Source organism: Papaver somniferum, chromosome 7 (genome assembly GCF_003573695.1).
Source record: "Papaver somniferum cultivar HN1 chromosome 7, ASM357369v1, whole genome shotgun sequence".
NCBI classification, from domain to species: domain Eukaryota; kingdom Viridiplantae; phylum Streptophyta; class Magnoliopsida; order Ranunculales; family Papaveraceae; genus Papaver; species Papaver somniferum.
The window spans coordinates 260,113,585-260,120,208 of NC_039364.1; the positions used below are offsets into that span (position 1 = coordinate 260,113,585).

The window sequence follows — 6,624 nt, forward strand, 5'->3', positions numbered from 1 at the left end:
CGTGGCCATGCATTTACTTATATTCGCTAGTATAAAATGGTTCCATTAGAATCTGATGTCATGCCTCAATCCGCGGCTAGTAGGAGGCTTTCCTTTTCAGGACCTCATCGCTCTGCTGGATATAAGAGATGCTTTTGAATCCTTCATTCGCACAGATCATCCTGAAATCGTGCCTATCCTCTCTACAAGTATCGTCTCGTGTTTTCTCATGATTTCTCATTTTGTCCCCTTTCTTATGTAGGTTGCTGATGTAGACATGGTGAAAACTTACCCCTCTTATCTTGTTTTGTAGCTCATAATTGGATCTTCCAGTGACAGACGTGCCTCCAACTCTTCGGGGAGAAACTTTGGAATCGGCGAAAACCATTTTTCTTCTCATGGGGAGGTATTGAATAGAATTGAATCTCTGTTCTGTGAAGCTGGCAAAATTATTCGGGACATACCTTTAAAGGAAGAACGGGAAGGTGGTGAAGCATCCCAGTGCGTTGAGAGCCTTTGGTGCAAAAAAAAATTCTTCACGACCCACTGTTAGGGCGAGACAGTTTGCTTCTCAGTTGAAACGGCGGAAGACCGAGCTTGTGAAACTCTTAGGGGAAAATCAATGTAGCTCCCCTGTCTAGGACGGTGTCAAACCCTTGATTCTGATGTAGATGAATCGGGAAATTCTCCTCGAAATGTCGCTGAGAAAACTTCTGAGGAAGAGGATGATGCTGCGGTTGATGAAACTGAAACAACTTTCGGAGTAGACGACAAGACTGTTGTCGGTAACATTGGGGAAGTTGTGGTGGAATGTGTTGGGTTGGTCGTTGAGGCGGATGTCGGTAAAGAGACGGATGATGTTGCTGCTGAGACGAATTTTGGGTGGGATGTTGAGGCCGCTATTGCTGATGTGGTTTCCGGATGGAATCTTTGCTGCCCGAAAGATTATTGGGGAAAGTGTTTGAAAGAGCTCTGACCGAGGCGTTGGCAATTCACGCATTAGCTTTCAATGACTAGCTTCTCCTTTTTTTATTATTTTTATTCGTTGCTCAGTTTCCCTGATGCTTTGCAGACTTATTTTTTACCTTCCTTGTATTCATGGCGAAGTTAGGGTTTCTCCAATTAGCATCCCGCTTGCGGTTTCTATCTTTGAATAAAACTCCTCATTTTGAAAGACCTAAGTCTTCCGTTAGAATGAGTTGGTGTTTCAGGTTGTGATCTGGTGTTTAATGGTATCTCAATAATTTGGTATATATATATATATATATTTTTATTATCTTTTTTGGGATTCATCAAACTCATTCGGAAGGAAAGGTATGCCTTTAAATAAAAAACAAAACCCTAATAAAGAATGCAAGCGGTGCATTCATCTCGGGGGGATACAAATATCAGGCGGAAGAGAAATTGGTGAAGAAAATACTAAAGTGAGAGTGCTGGAAGAGAAAGTAGTACAGTGTTTTAGGGAAAGAAAGGCTTGATCCATCGCGAGTGAACTATCACACCTTCCAGCTTGTCTGTGCTGATGAGCTTGCAATAACCCCCTAGAAGGATGTCTGCCACCAGATATGGCTCGTCTTCTTTTTCCTTGGGTAAATCGGTCTGAACAGCTATCTTCACCGTCATCTTCCCTACTTGAAACGAGTTCGCTTTGACCACCATATCTCCGATTTGAAAGGAGTTCGGGTGTTGTATAACCGCTTGAATCTTGGTCCCGTCGGTTTCGATTGCAGCTTCCAAATTCTTAGCAAAGCATTTGAATGCCATCGCCCCACTCACATCTCTTGACAGCTTCCGCACCGGTAGTCGTGTTGATTCCCCATGGCAGAATAGGAGAAGAAATGACTGGTTGTAGAGAAGATCGTTCGGCCAAACTTGCTTGTGTTTGGAATCTATGAGTTAGTGCCAACGGGTTTTCTCCAGGTGACCGAGTTCCATTGGTAAATCGTCGATACGTAAGCAGGTGGACAACTTGTTGGAGATTCTTTCGGGCGTTGACATCGGTAGAGGGGATGTTCCCAATTTCGCCTTGTTGTCGAGTACCCACAAGTGTCCCAGTATCATGTTGTAACCTAGTTCTTTGACAATGTGGAATTTGCTATGCGTTATAGCGTCTCCCCTCCTGATCTCGAGGTTAACATAGCCGTACGCGTTCAAGGATTCCCCTTCCGGACTCTCAATCATGGATGGGGAATGGGTAGCTTCTTGTTTCGAAAATCCCGCAGATTTCAGAGTCTTGAAGGTAACAATGTTGAAGTCAGAGGCCGCGTCGATTAGCGTGTTTCCGAATTCAATACCTCTTAAATAGGACGTGGTCAACAGTTCCCAGTTGTCCTTTTCAGTTCCGCTTCCTGAGAGAGCTTGGGCTCTTGGCGTGGCTTCCATAGTGGGGAAAAGCCATTTGCCCGACACGACACGATTGATAGCCGTGGAAATATCTTGACGATGCGTGATAGACGCATTTATATGTCTAATATAGCCCAATTGTATATAGTATTAGTGCTCGATTTTGTACTTATTTGGTTATTTTATTTATTTGTCTGTGTTTTTGGAAAAATAAGGTTTTGCGGTGAAATTGGCTAAAAATGTGGCATTTGGACCTCCGTAGATAACGTATCAGAAGTTCCCCAAAAGTGTACCGAAAGTACCCCAGAAATACCCCGGAGGAACCCCGAAAAAGTGTGTAAAACGTCCCAGAAAAATTAATAAAGGCACCCAAGTTTTGGTTATTTCCACCCCAAGAATTTTATTTCAACCCCACTTGCTATTCGCACACCAGAATTGGATAGGGGGATTTCCTTCTCAAATTCGAATTTATGAAATTGGCGGGAAAAGAAGTATACAACGAGCAGATTTTGGACTCGGAATTTGGACAAGTTTTAACGAGATTCATTCGCTGTAACCAATTGCAATGGGCCTGTTAAGGCTAAACAGGGTCTATGTGTGTGTTTTTATTGATTGAAATGGGCTGGATAAGCCGTGATAGCTCGGAGAAGCAAAACAGAGTAGCCGGACTGATAATATCGCGTTTCAAAGATTTTGTGAGAATTTTACGTTGGGATTGGTACATATCTGGTCTAGTTAGAGTCCTAGTTGGATTATGTCATGTTTAGAGATTTTGGGAAGAACCAGGACTCAACAGAAGCCGCACACAGGGAATCATTCCCGTAACTTCCGGCCGAAGGAGACAAAAAGAATAATTGAACATAACTCGGATTGTTGGGACCTGTGGTGTATAAATAGGGTCGGTACGAGTCCTAGAGGGGATATCAAGTTAATAGGGATCGATTAGAAGTTGCATAGACGTAAAAATCAGAGTTTGGGATATTGTTTTCTGCTGCTGCTGAAGAGGAAGAAGAAGTGAAGAACACGAAGAACAGACGTGCGAAGACCGTCGTTCTTCAACAGCGTCAACCGCAACGGAAAAGTATCCATTTACAGCAGTTCGCTTCTATCGTATTTTATGCAGCGCAACTGTAACGCTATAACTGTTGCGAATATCTGTTTCAACACTTTCTCATCTTTTAATCAACTTTTTGAGCTATAAACATGTATTTTGAGCAAGTGATTAATATGAGGAGCTATACCCTTTAGCCGAGGCAACGGAGAAAACCATTGTTCCATGAAAAGTGGTATAATTCTATTTTAATTATTTATTGTAATTATTTTACATGATTATTTGCATAGAACTTAAAAGAATAATTGATTTTTATTGAGTCGTTGTGAATTATTTTGATGGAGCATGCTTGGTTTTACAACTTTTGATGTTTCATGCTTTGTGATTACAACTATTACTTCAAAAATATGTTAGAGGCAAAATATTAGATCGCTTTAAAAGAAAGAATTGCATGAATATTGATTAGAATTTATCACTTAATTGGTATTTTCTTACTATCTTTGAAGCAACTTTATTTAATTGAGTTTTCTGTTTTAATTTAATTTAAGTCTAAAAAATATCATTCACAAGTTCGAGAATTGAATCACTTATTTAACACAATCTACAATCACACCAATTTTTGGCGCCGCCGACGCGGACTTGTTTTTAGGGTTTTTGATTTATTTTATTTTTTTTAGGTTTTTATTATTTTAGTTCTATTTTACGTTTTTGGGTATTTTTCTTTTGTCTACAGGTTTGGAACATCAAAGAAAGTGATCCAAGGAATTTGGTGATTTGCTTAAAGACTTGAGCTAAAGATTAAAAGCGAAAAGAACGGAAAAGAAGACATTTCTTCTAGCTGTTTTATTTTTTATGATTTTGTTTATTTTTCTTGTTTAGAAAAAAACTGTTTAGGGTTTATTATTTTGTAATTTTTCTTTTCTTTTTGGACATTGTGGACTTTTTGGACATTATTTTTTATATACCCTACGGAAGGGTAGTTTTAATTATAAACTGAACAGGAAAGAACGACGATTACGATATCGTCTCGGCCCCTCGGGTTCGTACACTGATATTGGAGTTGGTGGCCCGAGTCGACTTCAACGGCTCATCGCCCGTCTGGTACGGGAGGTAAAACTCGAACAACTCGCGAATCCCCTGTTAGCGGGTTTACTGTATTCCTTAAGGTGCATATCTGTTGAGGACTAAATACGAACATTTGATTTCCTAGTAAAGGGAAAGGCCTGGCCATACAAGATAAGGGTTCGGATTTCATCACCGTTCTCTTCTTGCCCGCTTTAGGAAAATGATACCAAACGCGTACCCAAGCCTAAAATTTGAATAGAACAAGACCGATAGGGTAACGAGCTTGGTAGGAAAATCGTTCGAAAAATATAGGTCGCTCTTTAAGCATACTTTTAAGTTCATGATGGTTATTATAAGTTGAAGCGTGCCTCCTTGTAATGCCGGTGAGGCCTTGGGTATCAAAGTTCCGTTGAGCTTCACTCGCCTCTGTTTCTCTTACATTAACTCAGATTGATTCCAGAGAGGTGTGCTCAAATTGCAACGAATTACCTTTCGAAAGATAAAAGCTGGTCTAGAAACAATCTAAGTGGAGCCATCATGCTTTTTATTTGCTAGAAATCAATAGGTTTGATTTGGTTGAGTCAACCTTGCTTTGTGATTGCTTAGAACTCCCTTCCATATTCTTTTGTATGCTAGAACGTAAAAGAGACGCTTTCGGTCGATTCATTAGGGAAGAACCTAGCAGTTCTAAGAATCTTGATTACCTTAACTTAGAGAGTCCTGTTTTTGAAAGGTCTGGTTTTGAACGTACGAATTTTACTGAGGAGAAAATCCATAATACTCCGATAGCGCCAGAAATGGCAACTTTGAAAGCGTTGTTGAATCCGACTAGGACTACTCGTCCGTCGTGTATTAAGTTAGCTGACACGGAGGCAACCTATGAATTGAAACCTGGGACTTTACAGATGCTCCCAATCTTTTTAGGTAAAGAAAATGAAAACCCCTATTTCCATGTTAGGGATTTTGAGGAAATTTGTAGTACCCTAAGAATTAGAGGCTTAGATGATGATGCTTTGAAACTTAGGTTATTCCCTTTTTCTCTGAAAGATAAAGCCAAATCTTGGCTATACAGTTTGACTTACGAGTCAATTGAAACATATGAACAGATATGAACAGCTTACATCTGCCTTTTACAACAAGTTTTTCCCTAGGCACAAAACATCGTCTATTAGAACGCAAATATGTATATTTTCACAACCAGAGGGAGAATCTTTGTATAAGTATTTGGAAAGGTTCAATGATTTGATATCCCAGTGTCCTCATCATGGGTTAGAAAAGGTTAGGCTAGTTCAGATCCTTTGTGAGGGTTTATATTATAAGACAACAACCATGGTAGAGTCCTTGTGCACTGGTGGGTTTGAAAACCAAACTGTCGATGCGGCGATGGAATTTTTTAATGACATCTCCGATAAAACCCATCAATGGGAAAATAGTAGGGAACCCAAGAAAATAATTCTTCTAAATAGAGGAAATGTCCATAGGGTAGAAGGATCTTATGAGTCAGATGCCAAAATTGCTGCTATAGCAAAGAGGTTAGAAGCTTTAGAATTGGGTCACACTAGTGGTAGAATGGAGCGTTTTTGGGAAGTCCAGAATATTGAAGATCAAGCCAATGCTCTTTATAATAACACTAGATTTGATAACCGTCAGAAGTTTGATCCATATTCAGAAACCTATAATCCTGGTTGGAGAAACCATCCAACCTCTCATGGTCTAAGGACCAAAATCAAGGTCAAGTTAGTAACTCGAATACTTCCCCAGGTTTTGGCTATACTAAGAATCCTTCAGGACTAGCTCAGAATCAGTCTGATAAGAAAATTTCAACTCTAGAAGAAACTCTCATATCGTTTATTCGAAACAGTGATAGGATTCATCAATCACTTTCACAGAGCATAGAAGATATTAGCCAAGATAATTCTCAGGCTATATCTGAGTTGAAAACCCAGGTTAGTTTGATGAATGAGTCTTTGAGAGAAAAAGGTAAGTTCCCTAGTCAAACACAACCAAACCCTAGAGGAGGAGTTCATGAAATAGGTGCAAAACCATCACATCATTTGAATGCTATTAGAACCCTTAGAAGTGGTAAAGTTGTAGACAGTAAGGTAACCATGCCCGATAGTGAGCATATTGTAGTTTACCCCTCAGGACCATCCATAACTAAGGAGACTGATAAAGTTTCTGATGAT

The 6,624-nt window shown here is 39.9% G+C and overlaps 1 non-coding gene across 1 annotated transcript; it reads right to left on the reverse strand.

The window, feature by feature from the left end:
- Positions 1 to 5,602: 5,602 nt before the first annotated feature.
- On the reverse strand, positions 5,603 to 5,709 carry LOC113300727. The gene has a single exon (XR_003335908.1). It is a non-coding gene; the product is annotated as a small nucleolar RNA R71 (small nucleolar RNA).
- Between the last annotated feature and the right edge of the window lie 915 nt (positions 5,710 to 6,624).